Source organism: Hypanus sabinus, chromosome 5, assembly GCF_030144855.1.
Source record: "Hypanus sabinus isolate sHypSab1 chromosome 5, sHypSab1.hap1, whole genome shotgun sequence".
NCBI lineage: Eukaryota > Metazoa > Chordata > Chondrichthyes > Myliobatiformes > Dasyatidae > Hypanus > Hypanus sabinus.
Window position 1 is genome coordinate 78,647,827 of NC_082710.1, and position 18,232 is coordinate 78,666,058.

Consider the following 18,232-nt stretch of genomic DNA (forward strand, 5'->3'; position numbering starts at 1 on the left):
TCTTCCAGCGAACCTGGTGGCGATAGTGATTCTGTCCCGGGGAAAGTGCGGTCTCTCGAAATGTGTCACTCGCTACCTGGCGGGAATGGCAGCGGCAGATCTTCTGGTCGTTATCGTGGATTCGCTGCTGAGGTGGACAGCTTGGATTTACTTTCTCCGATCATTCCTAGAAATAACCCCTCTATGCATACTACGTGATTGTCTGATTTTTGGGATCACTGCAACCTCAGTCTGGCTGACTCGCTTTCCCCGTCGATCGATCTGTGGCTATTTGCTGTGAGAAGCTAAAAACAAAATATTGCACTGAGAGAACGGAGGCTGCAGTTATCGGGACAGTGGGCGTGCTGGTCTGTTTGGAGAATGTCCCCTGGAGGTTTTCATTGGAGCCTTGTATAATAATTGATGGTGTTCCCCAGGGTTGTGTTTTTTTTCAACGAGCTACAAAAACTCCGCCTCATGGGCGGCATTTGACATATTTCACCGCATTTTAGTCGTTTGTGTTCCATTCTGTTTGATTTTCCTGTTGAATATTCTGACTGTCAGGCGGATCCTAGCGGCTACTCAGGCCAGCCGGCGGCTCCGGGGACAAAAGATTGGAGAGAGTAATAAGGACCAGGAGATGGACAACCGACGTAAATCCATCGTTTTGCTCTTCAGCATAACCGTCAGTTTCTTATTGTTATGGGTAACTCGGTTGGTATATTCTATCTATCAACGGATATCAATGTTATGTTTATCTTTCTGTCACGGATCCACGTTACATCACAGAATACACATTGGCAATGCTGCAGACTCAGTTCCTGCACTAACACATGTATTTACGCCCTGAGGAACTGAAGAATCTTGTGATATACCCATTGAATCGGATTTTGAAACTTCTGAAATTCTAGAAAGAAATGCTGTAAAGTATTACAGTCCACCTTCCCTCATGCTCCCTTTTATATAGCCCCAATTGTGGGTAAATGGAAACAATGCGACGAACAGAGTTACAAAACAAATACGAGAAAATCTGCAGATGCTCGAAATTTAAACAAAAACATACACAAAATCAGCTCACGATGAAGGGTCTCGGGCCGAAACGTCGACTATTTACTTTTTTCCACTCTCAAAATGCTGGAGGAAGCAGACGATGCAGCATCTATGGAAAAAGAATAAAAGGTCGATGGTTTAGGCCCTAGCCTATCAACTATTTACTCTTTTCCATTATGTGTGTGTTGCCTTAGAGTTACAAAACGGCTGATCCTGACGGCATCGCTGGCCTCACCTTCCGACAAAAATCCCCTTTTTCTCCCGTACTGTTAAATTGAAGCTTGAAGCGAACCTGTCACACCTGCTTCCTGATTCTGACAATTACCTTATCTTGAGGTATATTTTCGTCTGCTCAATCAGTCCTGTTCCGTCGTAATCCGTCCTTTCTTTCAGTCTCTTTCCTTTTCCTTCTCTACCCGTAGGTTCTTCTCCGCTCTGCCACCTTGAACTATATTTCTGTAACAGAATTTTAACTGTTTTCAATTGAAGACAAGGTACCATCACGTTTACTTGTAGCAGAGAGCGAGAGAGGCTGAACGAGAGAGAGAAAAAGAGAGAGAGGGACAGGGAGAGAGACGGATAATAGGTCATAGGGATAATCTAGGTAATTGTGAAGCTGTGATTCTAGCATTAATGGAGGCTGAACAATTGGAGAGGATTCTCAGAGATCTCATTGGTGAGTAATTGGAGAAGAACAATTTGGACAATTTGGCTTTGTGAGGTCGTGCTTCATGCAGGGGAATGAGTTTTTGAGGAGGTAACAAACCAACTTCATGATGTATGAATGCAAATTTGTGGAAGGCAAGTTACAGCACAATTGGGAAGGAATCATAGAGAGTAGTCTGGGAGCTGATGTTACTCGTTAAGTCCATGTTTGACATGTGAGAATCACCGACAGTCCAGTTGATCAGATTGCAGGACTTCATGTCCAGTTAGAAAGGTTGAGTTGCCTGTAAGGCTTTCGTTTAGTTTATTACATTTTCGCTTTAGTAATTCGTTTGTAATTATTTTCTAGTTAAAGTTAAGGTTGTTGAAAATAAATCCCTTGTCTGTGATGCATCGCGGCATGCGATGACGTCATACCCGGTTTCACCTCGTCTTGTGGGAAAATACCGGTTTGGAGAAACGGGAAGGAGGGGGCTTGTGTGTGCAGGATCAGAGCGAGAAAAGTTTTCATTCTACGCACTAAGAAACATCATAGAAGCAACGCTGTAAGTTCATAAGATAATCGATATGTGGAAGTAAAAATGTTAACGCTGATTCTGTTAAAAGTAATGACGGTTGATAAAGTTTATTTTCTTTGCTATTGGAAGCGTTGCTGGATAGTTTGTGTTGCAGTGTATTTAAAGCCAGTTGATGGCCTAGGTAGATTCTGACTGTATGTTGTACTTTAATGTAATATAGTTTGTTGTAGTATTTTTTGCAAGTATTTATGATGTAAATGTGATATCAAGAAGGAAACAAATACTGTATATATTTTGTATTGTTTTATCAACAGTTTTCACCATACGTTAATGTGGAAGAGTAAACAGTAAATAGTTAATCTTACTGCGATCCTGTCTTCATTGACCACGGTTTACCTCGGTATTTAGTTCAGAGTTCTTACACCTGAATGAGAACACTACAAAGGTAGAGAGCGATGGGGAAACTTAGGATGATGAGAAATATTGCAGTTGCTTAAAAATATAAGAGGAGTCATATGCAAGTTTAGGAAGATAAAATTGGACAGGACACTGGAGGAACAAAAAGGAAATAAGGAAGAAATCACACTGCAAATCAGCCTGCAGTTTCAGCACACCGCTGAATTTTACAACCAGGGACTGATCGGTGTCGTTGACCCTCTCATTTACTTTCGATCAATTCTGAGCCTTTTGTTGCCGGACATTAAAAGAACGAGAGAACAGCAGCTATGGTTATAGTTGTTGTCAGTATCCTGAGCGCCGTTAAGATGGTTCCCTTTTCCCTTCCCTGCTGGTTATTGTACAGTTGATGGCGTGCCCTGGCACTTCTAACATCAAGTAGGTGAACTGGCTCCCAAAATGGCGGGCGGGTCAGCAGAGAGGCCAGCCCAAAATGGTGCTGGGCCTTCTTCTTCACCAGCAAGGGGAGAAAGCCCACGCGTGGGAAGAGACTTTTGTACTGCACCTCTGACGTAATTTCTGCCTGGAGAGGGTGGGAATAGAACTGCGTAAAATCCAGTGCCGCGAAGTTTGAATAAACTAGTCTTGACTGCAACTTATAGACTGCATGTCATTATTTCTAGCTTTGTGTGTAGCACATCACTACAAAGTTAAGATTCTTCTCTCAACCTGTCTGGAGAGCATGTGTCTTCTCTTCTTTCTAATCTTTCTATTCCATTTCACCACAATCGGTTGCACTTCCACTTCTAACAGAGAATAGGGTTCATGGTAATTATGAAGATTCAGAAATGGGAGATCAGAATAATGCATCATTTTACTTTTCCCCATATCTAGTAGTTTCCAGCTCTTGTGGATTACTCACGTGCTTGTTAATGCAATTTAGCTGTAACTCAATGAATAAAAAATATAGACGTGCTCAAGAGGTTCAGTTGTTGTTCAAACCAAGAATTAGAATGGGGAGAAAATGTGTACAGTATGATCTAAGTACTTTTGACTGTGGAATGACTGTTGGTACTAGCCGGGATACTTCATAAGCGCTCTCGTATTTACGTCAGTCTCTAGGGGTTTCAAAGAATAGAGCTAAATACATTTAAAAAAAACAAAAAAGAAACATCAAGTGAACAACAGTTTTGTGTACAAAAGCGTTTTAGAATAAGGGAGGTCGGAGGAGAATGGTCAAATGTCCACGATAACAGGAAAGTGATGGTACAAGGAATAAACGTGCATTCCAACAGTGTTACGCAGAACAGCATCTCAAAATGCACAACATGTTGAGTCTTGAAATGGATGGTCTACAGCACCAGAATGACTGGAACATGAATTCTGTGGCCACCTTATTAGATATAGGAGGTGCCTAATAAATTGGTCACTATGTATGTATTTCAAATATTGCAATGGTATATTTAAAAATAAAAAGAGGCATGTAACATACAATGAAATAATTTGGCACAGTTAGCAATTTTAATTAATTAGAAACATTGAATCCTTGCCCATGTGTTATCCAACTGTTGAAGTTAGTATGACATGGAAGAGATTACATTTATTTAGTTCATGAAATATGCTGAATGGACTGTGACTGAAGACCATCAAAACATCAGAAAAACAATCAGCTTCCAGGTCACCCAGCCCTCCAACCTGCTCTCTTTGTCAAACTCGATGATGAACTTTTGAACTCATTCTTTATGCACTTATCAGTTTCATTGACATGATATCAAAAATCTATTTGTAACCGTCTTCAATAACCATAACAGCCTAGACTGTTTTTTTTTTGGACGGAATCGTCACGAGATTATTGAATGCTTGGAAGCAAGCTAACCCAAATCAGTCCTCGTGACAAAGCCCTTAGGTTGAAACTGCGACCATTGGTTAAAACATAGAAGATCATGGCAGATAGAACATGGAAAATGGAACTCAGAGCATACAATATAGAAGAGAAAACACAAACACACCCTAGGGCTCACGGTGTTGCCCCGTACTAATTTATATTGTAACTAAACAGGTATAAAACTCAGATCTTGTGCATTTTGAACTCCATATTTTTCGACTATCTGTACATCTATGTATAAATTCAAGAATCCAATCGATACCCCTGTCCAATTTGCCTCGGCATTCCAGCCTCTCACTGGTCTGTATGTGAAAAAGCCATAAATTGTCATAGAAACATAGAAAAACTACTGCACAATACAAGCCCTTTGGCCCACAATGCTATCAGAAAATGTACAAATTCCCTTGGGTTACCCATAGGCCTCTGTTTTTCTAAATTCCAAGAACCTATGCAAGAGTCTCTTAAAAGATCCTATTGTATCCACCTCCACCATCATCACCAGCAGCCTATTCCACGCACTCACCACTCTCTGCGTAAAAAAAAAACATACCCCTGACATCTCCTCTGTACCTGCTTCCAAGCACATTAAACCTGTGCGCTCTCGTGATAGCCATTTCAGCCCTAGGGAAAAGCCTCTTACTATCCACATGATCAATGCCTCTCATTATCTTATACACCTCTATCAGGTCACCTCTCTTTCTTTGTCGCTCCAAGGAAAAAAGACCAAGGTCACTCAACCTATTCTCATAAGGCAGGCTCCCTGATCCAGGAAACATACTTGTAAATCTCCTCTGCACCCTTCCTATGGTTTCCACATCCTTTCTGTAGTGAAACAACCAGAACTGAGCACAGTACTCCAAGTGGGGTCTGACCAAGCTGTATATCACTGTAACATTACTTCTTGGTTCTTAGACTCAATCCCCCGATTGATGAAGGCCAATGCACCATATGCTTTCCTAACCTCAGAGTCAAACTGTGCAGCAGTTTTGAGTGTCCTATGCACTCAGACCCCAAGATCCTTCTGATCCTCCACACTGTCAAGAGGTGTAATATTAGTACAATATTCTGCCATCATATTTGACCTACCAAAATGAATCACCTCACACTTACCTGTGTTGAACTCCAACTGCCACTTCTCAGCCCAGTTTAGCATTCCAATAGATGTTCCGCTGTAACCCCTTACAGACATCCACACAATCCACAATACCCCAAACTTTGTGTCGTCAGATTTACTAACCTATACAATTACTTCCTCTTCCAGGTCATCTATAAAAATCATAAAGAGTAGAGGTCACAGAACAGATCCCTGAGGCACACCACTGGTCACTAATCTGCACATAGAATATAACCCGTCTACATAGAATATTACTCTTTGCCTTTTGTGGGCAAGCCAGTTCTGGATCCACAAAGCAATGTCTCCTTGGATCCCATGCCTCCTTACTTTCTCAATAAGCCTTGCATGGGGTACCTTATCAAATGCCTTGCTGAAATCCACATGCACCACATCTGCTGCTCCCCTACCTTTGTTTAGTCACATCCTCAAAATAATTCAATCAGGCTCGTAAGGCATAGCCGGCCTTTGACAAAGCCATGATGACTATTCCTCATCATATTATGCCTCTCCAAATGTTCATATATCCTGCCTCTCAGGGATTTTTTCCCGTCAACTTAAGAACCACTGAAGTAAGACTCACTGTTCTATGATTTCCTGCGCTATCTCAACTCACTTTCTTGAATAGAACAACATCTGCAAATGTCCAATCCTCTGGAATCTCCCTCGTCCCCATTGATAATGCAAAAAGTCATTGCCTGAGGCTCAGCAATCTCCTCCCTCGCCTCCCACAGTAGCTCGGGATACACCTCTTCCGGTCTCAGAGACTTATCCAATGTGATGCTTTCCAAAAGCTCCAGCACATTATTTTTCTTAATATGCTCAAGTTTTTCAATCGACTCTTAATCATCCCTACTTTCACCAAGATCATTTTCCATAGTGAATACTGAAGTAAAGTATTCATTAAATATCTCAGCTATCTACTCCGGTTCCAAACACAGTTTTCCACTGTTGCACTTGATTGGTCCTATTCTCTCCAGTCTTATCATGTTGCTTTTAACATTCTTGTAGAATGCCTTTTTTTAAATCCTGCTTGCCAAGGCCTTCTCATGCCTCCTTCTGGCTCTCCAAATCTCATTCTTAAGCTCCTTCCTGCTAGCCTTATAATCTTCTAGATCTCCATCATTAACTAGTTTTTTGAAACTCTTGTAAGCTTTTCTTTTCCTCTCCACTACATTTTCGACATCACACTTCCTGTAGCCTACCATCATTTCCCTGCCTCATTGAAATGTATCTATGCAAATATCCTCTGAAGATTTTTCAAACTTATGCTGTACATTTCCCTGAGAACATCTGTTCCCAATTTATGATTCCAAGTTCCTATTTGAAAGCTTCACATTTCTCCTTACTCCAATTGAAGACTTTCTGAAATTATCTGTTCTATCCCTCTCCAATGCTATGGTAAAGAAGATAGAATTGTGAGGTCACTACCTCCAAAATACCCTCCGACTGAGAGACCTGACTCCTGACCAGGTTCATTTCGCAACAACAGATAAAGAACAGCCTCTCCCCTTGTAGGCTTATCTGCATATTGTGTCAGGAAACTTTCCTGATCACACATAACAAAATTCACTCTATCTAAACCCCTTGCACTAGGGAGATGCCAATCAGTGTTTGGGAAATTAAAATCTCCCAGCATGGCAACCCATTATTATTACTTCTTTCCAGAATCAGTCTCACTATCTGCTCCTTGATATTGTTGTTTCTATTGGTGGTCTATAACAACACCCAGTAGAGTGATTGTCCCCTTTCCACCCACAGAGACTCAGTAGACAATCCCTCTGTGATTTCCTCCTTTCTTGTAGCTGTGACACTATCTCTGAGCAGCAATGCCACTCATGCACCTATTTTGCCTCCCTCACTGTCCTTTCTGAAACATCTAAATCCTGGCACTCTAAATCCTTAGCAAACCTCCCTGCCAGGATATTATTTCCCCTTTAGATACAAGTGCAACCAATCTTTTTTGTACAGGTCACGCCTACTCCAAAAGAGGTTCCAATGATCTGGAAATCTGAATTCTTTCCCCCGCTCCAATCCCTCATGCAAGCATTTATCCTCCACCTCACTCTATTCCTATACTCACTATCACGTGGCACAGACAGTAATCCTGAGATTACTATCTTTGAGGTCCTGCTTCTCAACTTCCTTCCTAACTCCTTGTACTCTGTTATCAGGACCTTCTCCCTTTTCCTCCCTCTGTTGTTGGTACTAATGTGTACCACAACATCTGGCTGTTAACCTTCTCACTTCAGGATATCATGGACATGAGCAGAAACCTCCTGGATCATGGCAGCTGGGAGGCAAACTACCATCCATGTTTCTTTCCTGCATCCACAGAATCGCCTGTCTTACCTCTTAACTACAGAGTACTATCACTGTTGCCCTCTTCCTTTCCCTACCCTTCGGAACCACAGGGCGGACTCTTGCTTTCCCCATGTAGTCAGTCCCTGCCAACAGTATTCTAACAGGAGTACGTATTGTTAATGTGGACAGCCATAGGAGTATTTTCTTCTATTTGACTCCTGCCCATCACTCTCCTGACTATTGCACACTTATCTCCCACCTGAGGGCCCAGTGTGACTACTTGACTATAGCTCCTCTCTATCAGCTCCTCACTTTCCCAGGTAATCAAGTTGCATCTCCAGTTCCCTAACGCAATCCCTAAGGTGATGCAGCTTGTTGCACCTGGTGCAGATGTGGCAGTCAGGGAGGCTAGAAGCCTCCCGAACTTCCCACATCTGACACCCAGTACAATTCACAGGCCTCACAGACATACTTCCTGTTTCTATTTCTCACACGTGCCTTACCTCGCTTCGACTCATTATTGCTGAAGCTCGATTGAGCCTAAGCCCTACCACTCTGACTCAGATCATTCCTTTGATGACCACTCCACTGGGCAGTGTCTCCTTTTTAAACCTGAACCTTCCCTGCTATTTAACTCACGATTGGTGCTCCCTTTTTAACTGAACCCCACCAATCTGTGATAATCCCTCTTGGTAAAGTTCTGTTGACACCGCTGTTAGGGCACGTACAACTACATGCGTCCTGCTCGAGTCTTTTGAACTTACCCCATAGCAACTTAACTGCACATTCTCTGGTATTAGACTTTCAACTTTGGAGGAAAACGCTGGCTGTCCACTCTACAAATGTCCTTTATAATCATACAAACTTATATCTGGTCTTCTTCCTGTTTCCCCCTCTCCAGATACTTTAACCCAAGTATATCCAAACATTCTCGGAGTAAATATGCCCTAAGATCTTGGCAATATTCTATTCAACATCACCCGCACCTCCTTAAAATATCAGCATCCTTCCAATAATGAGATGACCAGAAGTAAATGCAATAATTCAGACATGGTGGGACTTGAGTTTTATTTCGCTGTACCATATCTTCCAGACGTTTGTACTACATGTCTTGACATGAAAAGGACAGCACAACTTACAGCACAATGCTTTCCTGCTCTATCAACTGACTCAGCCAGTTTTCAGGGAACAACTGATTTTACCCAAATTATGTATTTATACGTCATGACCAATAAGCATTCTACCATTTACTGTGTACAGTCCTTTTACCTTTCATCTCTCAAAGTGCAACACTTCAAACTTGACCGGATGAAACCACACCTGCCGTTTCGTCACCCAACTGTATAGCTGATCTATATCAGCTTAATAAATTTCCAGCTGGTATACTACCCAGAGCTACACGACTCCGTGTATCAACTGCAAATTTACAAAACGACCCTTCTGTTAAGATTGGCTAGAAAAGACCTATCATGCACGAAGTTCTAGATCAATTCCTGTCTATCCAAACTATTATATTTTTGATCAATTATACTTCTAATTGACCAAACTCTAATGACCTGGCTTATGCCTTAAGACTTTCATAAACAATGGAATAAAATTAACTACCTCCTTTGCTCCCAATGTATCTGGAGAAACCCTTAGGATTCATCATCATCTGGTTTGCCAGGGCAATTCACTGCCTATCCATACATTCTCCTGATTTACTTCTTAAATGGGCTCTGATTTTGTATATTCAGAATGATCTAATTAGTTTCTTGCTGCTTTCACCTTATAGGCACCCCTGCGCAGGACCTCAATAGCCCTCGAAAAACAAGTTACGTAAAGCTTCCCTTATATCCCGCTAGGGAAATTCAAACTCCGTACTCTCAAAATTTCATCTTTGATGTCCTAGCAACCAATTAACCGCTGCCAAAAATAATCTGCCTCAATCCAGACTTGCTATATCTTGTCTGATGCTTTCAAAATTAGCCAGAATCCAAACTAGAAACTCAACTTGATGACGAGACCTATCCCTTTCTAAAACTACCTTGAAACGAATCACAGTGTGATTGTTAAATCCAAAATATTCCCCTACACACACTTCTGTCACCTGCCTGTCTCGTTTCTTAATGAGAGATCCAGGATTGCACGCTCTTCATCTGGGAGCTTAATATAAGGAAAATTCCCTGAACAGGTTTCACAAGCTCTAACCCATCTGATCCTCTTCAAAATATGGGAGTGACAATATGTCAATATGTGCAAAGATAAAATCGCCCTCTACTTCATTATTAAAACCTAATGCAATGGGACTAACTTCCATTAAGCACTGAGGACATTCCTTAATGTTCTTCAAGATGCCCAACACTCCCTCTCCAAAATGTACTCGAGTAACCTAATGATCCTTCATTTTGCACCCTTTGCCCTTCCAACTTATTGGAACATATCTGTCCTGTATCTTGTGCAGTTGGTTTTAAATCACCTTTCGCATGTTAGATGTGGACTTCCCAAAAACAGTTGCTTCCAATTGACGATCCCTGGTTCAGAACTGATTTTCACATTGCCCACTGCACTATTTATTTCTCAACTGCAATGTCCATTCATGACTAACTTAAATATTGTAGATTTGTTTTCTTTGTTTTTCGCGAAGTTGTTCCGTTATCAAATGATCAGTCGCCTGGCTAAGCTCATTTCCAAATGCTGTCAAACATGGGCTCTCTTGTGGTTGGAAAATGTACATAATATTTTAAGAAATCCTCCTGGATGCACATAAGAATTCCTGCCCCTTCTAAATATTCTAAATATTCTGCAGTAAAGGCGCCACTCATCAACATTCCTGTTTATCTGCACCATTCCTTAACCTGCAAGCATATCTGGGAGAGGAAGTTGCTGCAGTATATTCCCATTGGAGGGATAGAACCTTTCCTGTTTTGTGGTTCTGTCCATGTAGACCCAGCTGATAAGTACTCCAATAACCCCGCCTCCGATGAGTGCAGCTGTGATATTTTCAATGATAACACACCTTACTCTTTACTCTCTGTTTCCTAAAATATCTAAATACAGGATTTGTAAGCATTTAGTCTTACCCTTCTCTGAATGAATTCTCTGCAATGGCCGCAATGTCATTTGGTAGTTTCCTGACAGCTCCTGTTATATGCCCTTAAACTAGGGTCCCATTAACAGTATTGGGTTCTCCCACTCCGGCAATGATCTGAACATTTTCAGAGATGTCCCATCTGCAGCCTCCAATGTTGTAACTCCCGTTTCTTTCTTCTACCCAAGTTTAACCAACCAAACTGAATCACTTTGCCTATTGGTACAGCCTACTGCTTCCCACAACTCAAGTCCTCATTTTCTCGACTCCATTCTTTTCCCCTCGAATCAGTCCCTTCCTTCCTTCATCTGTGACACTTCGCATAGTCTACACCACTTCAAAAATTTTCAGTCACCTCCTTTATTATCCGCATCACTTTCACCAGAAATAGGCGGTGCATATATACTTTTGTCCGTTACCAAAATTTCAATGCTTTCTGCATCTTTCTTGATAACAGATCGAACTAGTTTCCCTCCACCGCCACTCTCCTTCATCAGGAAGAACCGAGACTTATCCACGATAACATTTCCTTTACCTCCTCGCAATTTGCCCGTGACAAAATAGAGCCAAAGGGCCCCTAGTTCCTTTTTTTCTGTGTGTTCTTGGGGCAATCAAATTTCCAAATCTGTATCAGTAGTACATCCCGGCTTTTTGTCCAATACAATGGAACTGCATTGGTACCTCTTCCTGCATTCATGTGGACACATCAATTTCAGTATTTGCTCCACCAACTACCAACAGGCTTTCAAGTTCACTTGCTCCATCTCTGTTGCATTTCTACCCTTTCTTGATCTCTCTGTCTCCACTCCCAGAAACAAATTATCTACCAACATCCATGTGAATTGTTTAAAGGGAGTAGGATGGGGAAGATCTTCACTCAGAGGGTAGTAAGATTGTTGAACAGGCTGCCAACAGAAGTGCTGAATATGGGTATGACTTCAACATCCAAGAGAAATTTGGATAGCTTCATGGTTAGGAGGGGTTTGGAGGCCTATGATCAAGGCTCCACTTGATAGGATGAGACAGAATACTAGTATGGAGGAGTCTACGTGGGCTGAAGTGCCTGTTTTAAAACACTGGTGTATATGACTCCAAGACTCTATCACACAATGATTTTTCAGTGAGCATGATATGTAATTAATGCAGAAAAGTAGGATGAGATAAAATTGGATAAATCAGTATAAATTAGTATAACTCTAGTCAGTCCTGTCCCTCTGCAGCCCATGCAATCTAACATGTTAGACTAATCTGCCATGAGGGATTTGTCAAAGGCCTTGCAAAAATCCATACAGGAAACATCCACCATGCTAATCTTCCAGTTACCTCCTTGAAGTAATCTAAGGAATTTATCAAACATGACTCCCCAAACATAGTAACATAGAATCCGTGATCACACATATCCTTAGGCAGAGCATGTCACTGCCAAAACTGTCATTCTTGCTACTTCAATAGGGAGAGGAATTCTGAAGAGAAACTCTATATTTTAACTTCCCAGAGTACAACTCTTAACCTGCCATTTCTCCACCCACATTTCCAGGTGGTCTGTGTTCTCCTGAATCTTTCAGCAAACTTCCTCATTATCCACGTCTGCAGTAAATTCCTGGTGCAGTTTCTCTGTCGCCCTTGTTAAACAAGGGAACAGCATTTGCTCATCTCCGGTCCTCTGGAACAGCATGTGTAATTAAACAAAGACGTCAAATATATCTTTTGAGGCAATAGCAATCTGCTATCTTGCCTCACTCACTCAGTAATCTGTGATGTTAGGCAGGAATGAGGCCGTAATCTATCCAGTCCTGGTGATTAATCAGGTCTTTGGAAGTCCAAAGGCTCCCACCAGATTGTTACCAATGTGCCAATAGACAATAGACAGTAGGTGCAGGAGTAGGCCATTTGGCCCTTCTAGCCAGCACCGCCATTCACTGTGATCATGGCTGATCATACACAATCAGTACTCCGTTCCTGCCCTCTCCCCATATCCCTTGACCCCACTATCTATAAGAGCTCTATCTAACTCTCTCTTGAAAGCATCCAGAGACTTGACCTCCACTGCCTTCTGGGACAGAGCATTCCACATATCCACCACTCTCTGGGTGAAAAAGTTTTTCCACATCTCTGTTCTTAATGGCCTACCCCTTATTCTTAAACTGTGGCCTCTAGTTCTGGACTCACCCATCAGTGGGAGCATGCTTCCTGCCTCTAGCATGTCCAATCCCTTAATAATCTTATATGTTTCAATCAGATCCCCTCTCATCCTTCTAAATTCCAGTGTATACAAGCCTAGTCGCTCCAATCTTTCAACATATGACAGCCTCGCCATTCCGGGAATTAACCTTGTGAACCTAAGCTGCACTCCCTGAATAGCAAGAATGTCCTTCCTCAAATTTGGAGATGAAAACTGCACACAATACTCCAGGTGTGGTCTCACCAGGGCCCTGTACAGCTGCAGAAAGACCTCTTTACTCCTATACTCAATTCCTCTTGTTATAAAGGCCAGCATGCCATTAGCTTTCTTCACTGCCTGCTGTACCTGCATGCTTGCTTGCTTCCTTGCTGCTGTGGAATATCAGCGTATCCTCTCTGAACTTTCTATCCTCTATGACATTGTCCTTGATGAATACTGACCGGAAACATTCATTTTGAGCTTTGCCCAGTTCCTCTGCCTCAGGGCATACCTTTGCTTCTTGACCACTGAGTTGTCTACATTCTTACATTCTACGTGCTGCCCCTTTTGTTTTTAACTTTGGTTCTCAGCAAAATCATTTTCCCTCCCCCAGCATACGTTAGCCTGCTGATATACTGTTTAATTTGCATATTGTTGCATATTTATCAAGGGCCTTGTCAAATTTGCACTTCCTAAACTATTCTTATGTATCCTTTTCTCTTTTGACAGTAGCTGCATCATCTCTGATCATCCAATTTTATCAAGTCTTAAATCCTTGTCTTCTGCTCTCACATAAGGAGTTTAAAATCTGAAGCACTTGTCTTTAATTACCTCTCATAGGTCAGATGTGAGTTTCCCCGATCACAGCTGCACCAGAGTTTTGCTCTGCTTCATTCCTGCCTAACATCATTCCCATTAACTTGCAATACACCCAAAATGCTGGAGGAAATACCTGGATCAGGCAGCATTTATGGAAAATTGTAAACAGTCGAACATTTCAGTCTGAGGCCCTTCATCAGGACTGGGAAATATAGATGAGCAGTCAGTGGAAGAAGGTGGTGGGGGGAAGGTACGGATGAAGTGCAAAGTGTTAGATGATCTATGCTGGATAAATCCATAACCGAAGCTTTTTCTGTTCGTTTTTACCCTCCATCTACACTAAAATGGCATTTTCATCCCCCAAAACTGGAGCTTTTCAGAAACGCTCTCCAAAGTGTGTATTTTTGAAAACACCGGATTGGCCGGAGCAGTGTGAATGGGGTAACCGGAGAAATCTGAAAACACTGTCAGAAGGCAGCGCACTATTTCATTGTTTTCTTGAATGCAACCTAACAATTTCAGAACAGACAGCAACAAGACTGATGCCAGAAGTTAGAAATGTACTCACCAAATACTTTGACCCATAACTTACTGAATAAATAAGTATAATGATGCAGCCATGTTTTATACATTTAACAAGGTGCTTTATTAATGCAACAGAGTTAGTCAGCTTTTCAATGTTCATCATCAGCCGGGTCATACTGTCCGTGAACTCCCTGTCGGTTGCCTCCGTACACTCCAGTATTTGTTTTTTTTTACTTTTAAGTTCTCCTGCACAAGAGCCAACAGCTGACTGTCATTCTAAGTTTTGCTAGTCTCTAACTGCACAAACGCGCACTTTCATAGCGAGATTCAACACCAAACATGTCACTTGTTTTCGGTAGATGTGTCCTGCACTTGTGCAGTAGGAGATTCGCCAAAATCTCCATCTCAATGTGGACGGAGATATTTTTAAAAACGCATAGTGTGGATGCCTATTGTTTTTATGTAAAACCGGCGTTTTCAAAATTATCCAGTGGACGAAGGGAGTTTAGAAAATTCCCCTAATGTTGTGTCCTTTTTTTGTGGATGATTCTCATCATAATACTTTCCCACAGAAATTCATCAATTGCAAGGGCCATGCCCCAATTTGTTACAACTTTACCGCTGTCTCGTTCAGCACTCTCTTCCCACAGCTTAGCAAGCTATTGCCCCTGATGTACCTATCCAGTTACTCCTTGAACAATCTGATTGGTTATTCCCACCTCCTCTGATGAACCACTGTCAGTGAAGAAATTAAATTTTTTGTCACGTGCCACTTTAATCCATTGTCCACTGGGCCTCAAATAACTGAACAATAAACAGAGAACAGTACAGCACAAGAAAAGTCCCCACAGCTCGCTGTGTGTGTCTTGACCATGATGCCAGTTTAAACTGTACATTTACCTGCATGTGGTCTGGGTCCCCCAATGGGCTAAATCCCCAAAAGATTTACCCACCTTAATACTCATTGAGAGACCCAACATACTTTAGCCTTCTCCTTAATATCAAAAAGTCTGGGAATATCACCATAATCTCTGGCTTTCCTCTATGTCCTTCTCTTTGTAAACACTAATCAATGCAAAGTATTTTGTACCTCGCATGCTAACTCTGGCTTCTGACATAATCTCCCTTCTTTGTCCTTGAGTGGTCCTGTCCTCTGGCTAGTATACTGCAGTTTTTAGTGAATGCATAAAATGTCTTGGGATTCTTGTTGATCGTCCTCATTAAGGACATTTTCTGGTCACTGCTCACTCTCCTGATTCACAATGTTACCTGTTTCTTGCTTTCTGTGTGTTTCTCCAAGAACCTGTCCAACCTCAGCTTCCTAAACCTTATAAATGCCTCCTTTTACTTTTTAACTAAATGCAATATATCTCATCATCCTAAGTTTCTGAGCATCCCCATCTTCCTCCACCTTCCTCACAGGGACAGGGAAGTCCTGAATTCTGACTGGCTGAATTCTAAATGACTCTCACATGTTAGACATGGACTTACCAGTAATATTGGCTCACAGACCACTCTCTACGATCTCTCACCAATTCTGTTGTAATTTACCTTAACCAAATTTGCACTCATCCACCTGCAGGTCCAGTCTTATCCTTATTGTTACATACCGTGGGTATCTTGTACTTGTCACGTGACAATGGTGTTGAAGCTATACTGGACATGTAATAGTCTTGTGATGGTGGAGTGATGTCATTTCCCCGCCAGTGAAGGTCATGTGACAGTTTTTTTTTACAGGGTATAAAAGGAGGACCCCTCCGTGTGAGGAGGGGCAGTTCATGGCTGGATTTGCCATTTTGTCTCCAAGCTACTGCGTGGTCCAATATTATGACGCAGTTCCATTGAAAGGTGGAGTTTTATTTAATGCCTAAAGTTTAAAAGGTCATTGCCGGCAGTTTCTTTATAATACTGCCAGTTAAAAATCAGTGGAGAGTGAAGATCGGAGTTCGGGAGCTAAAAGATTGAGGAAAGTCGATTTCGACAGTGGAACAGGTTTGACCTTGTTTGATCCTCATTCGGAAGGAATACATTGGCTGTGCTCATGTTAACCCCTGCAATAATAGCAGAAAGGGTTGGGTACAGTTTCGTCAAGGAAAGGTCAGTGCCTTTAAGCCGTTTCATTTATCATCTTCGTAAATTCTCCACAAAAAGTATAGTTCGACTGGGAACCACAACAACATGACGTGAAAGAGAATTTAAATCGTCTTAAAAAGTCTCTCATTTAATGGACTATAAGCATTTTGAACTTTCACAGTACTACTTTGAAGAACTGTTTTTGCAACATAGCTTTCAGAACTGTTTTCACTTTATCACTTTAAGAACTGTTTAAGCTGCCGCACAGCAGCTGATTTCCGGTTGCATTAGCTGTTTGTTTACTTTTGGGGGTTTGTTTTTCAGTATTAAATAAATATTTTATTTGTTATAAATAACCCTGCCTCACTTATATATTTGTTGTTGCTGAATCCGTAACATCATCAATGACCATCTGAGAACCTCCAGAACTATAATGCTTAAATTATTCACCAATGAAATTCCAATTATCTCGTTAGGCTCGTTAAATTGGATTTACCAACCAGTAAATTGACCGGGGTGGTAAATTGGATTAGTAAGTATGCAGATGATACTAAGATAGGTGGCGTTGTGGATAATGAACTCAGTTTTCAAAGCTTGCAGAGAGATTTAGGCCAGTTAGACGAGTGGGCTGAACGATGGCAGATGGAGTATAATGCTGATAAGTGTGAGGTGCTACATTTTGGTAAGAATAATCCAAATAGGACATACATGATAAATGGTAGGGCATTGAAGAATGCAGTAGAACAGAGTGATCTAGGAATAATGGTGCATAGTTCCCTGAAGATGGAATCTCATGTGGATAGGGTGGTGAAGAAAGCTTTTGGTATGTTGTCCTTTATAAATCAGAGCATTGAGTATAGGAGTTGGGATGTAATGTTAAAATTGTACAAGGCATTGGTAAGGCCAGATTTGGAGTAATGTGTACAGTTCTGGTTACCGAATTATAGGAAAGATGTCAACAAAACAGAGAGAGTACAGAGAAGATTTACTAGAATGTTACCTGGATTTCAGCACCTAAGTTACAGGGAAAGGTTGAACAAGTTATGTCTTTATTCTTTGGAGCGTAGAAGGTTGAGGGGGGTACTTGATAGAAGTATTTAAAATTATGAGGGGGATAGATAGAGTTGATATGGATAGGCTTTTTCTATTGAGAGTAGGGGATATTCAAACAAGGGGACATGAATTGAGAGTTAGGAGGCAAAAGTTTAGAGGTAACATGAGGGGGAATTTGTTTACTCAGCGAGTGGTAGCTGTGTGGAACGAGCTTCCAGTAGAAGTGGTAGAGGTGGGTTTGGTATTGTCATTTAAAGTAAAATTGGATGGGTATATGGACAGGATAGGAATGGAGGGTTATGGGCTGAGTGCAGGTCAGTGGGACTAGGTGAGAGTAAGCGTTCGGCACGGACTAGAAGGGCCGTGATGGCCTGTTTCTGTGCTGTAATTGTTATATGGTTACTAGGAGGCCTACAGTATAATTGCATCACAGTGCTTGTACCTTTCTTATTCCCGAGTTCTACCCATAATATCTTCTTGGATAAGCCTCCGAGATGACCACGGCCTTTTGCAATTCTGATGGATCAGCAGTACAGCTCACTAATCTATCTTACTCTCTGAATCACCTGAATCCTGGAATGTTCAGATATCAGTACTGCCTACTTTTAGCTAATTCTCTGTA

At 41.6% G+C, this 18,232-nt stretch overlaps 1 protein-coding gene across 4 annotated transcripts in view; it reads left to right on the forward strand.

Moving 5' to 3' along the window:
• Positions 1–18,232, forward strand: part of LOC132394268 (zinc finger protein 420-like) — a 74,780-nt gene that overhangs the window by 24,247 nt on the left and 32,301 nt on the right. For 3 of the 4 annotated variants that reach the window (XM_059970185.1, XM_059970183.1, XM_059970190.1), the window contains one exon: positions 9–4,252. The exons of the other annotated variant lie outside the window; for it this stretch is intronic. The gene's annotated coding sequence lies outside the window, so the exon portion shown is untranslated. Of the gene's footprint in view, positions 1–8; positions 4,253–18,232 lie in introns of those variants that run through there. 4 annotated transcript variants of the gene reach the window in all.